We start from the raw sequence: 667 nt of genomic DNA, 5'->3' as shown, positions 1-667 counted from the left end.
GATTGCGACTATATATCCATTGATAATATAAGCAATATTAATTAAACATCAGTGTAACGTGTAACTTATCGATTTACTACACGCTATTGATAATTGCGTAAAACACTTCGACCGGATGCATGCGGGCACTTAGAGGGCTCAAAAATAATCACGCAATATTTCTTTAGGAAAAATCCAAGATGGCGGCGGTTATGAGCAAATCAAGTTTCCAACTAATTTGATTTCCCATGACTGCAAACTAAATTTTAGAGCACTCGGACTTCGGAATTTTTTTTCAGATCTTAAAAATAACGGGTAAACTTTTTTGCATCGTTTTGACAATAAAATGTCTGAGGATTCGGGAGGCACCTTAATAGGAGCCTGAAGTCAAAATTGTAAAAAACGCCATCCTGAATTTCTTTATTTTTAATAACAAAACTATTCATAATTTTTGCTCTAATCATAATGAAAATTGATGTATGAGGATCTAAAAGGCCTAACCGTGGGCCATCCGTGGGCGAAATTATAAAAAACGTCAGCCATCTTAAATTTTCACAATTTTTGTTCAATCGCGTCGAAAGTTAAATAGTTTTTTTTTTGCTGACTATGGATGAGGTCTTGGTGGCTCAGTTGGCAGAGCGCTGGAGTATCGATCCAGAGGCCGTGAGTTCAAGTCTCACCCAAGGCA

At 36.9% G+C, this 667-nt stretch overlaps 1 non-coding gene across 1 annotated transcript; it reads left to right on the top strand.

Moving 5' to 3' along the window:
- The first annotated feature begins 594 nt into the window (after positions 1–594).
- Positions 595–667, top strand: Trnad-auc (transfer RNA aspartic acid (anticodon AUC)). The gene has a single exon. It is a non-coding gene; the product is annotated as a tRNA-Asp (tRNA).

This window comes from Cydia strobilella, chromosome 23 (assembly GCF_947568885.1).
Source record: "Cydia strobilella chromosome 23, ilCydStro3.1, whole genome shotgun sequence".
NCBI classification, from domain to species: Eukaryota; Metazoa; Arthropoda; class Insecta; order Lepidoptera; family Tortricidae; genus Cydia; species Cydia strobilella.
Note: the sequence above shows the minus strand (reverse complement) of the source record. Positions and strands in the feature narration are given on the sequence as shown.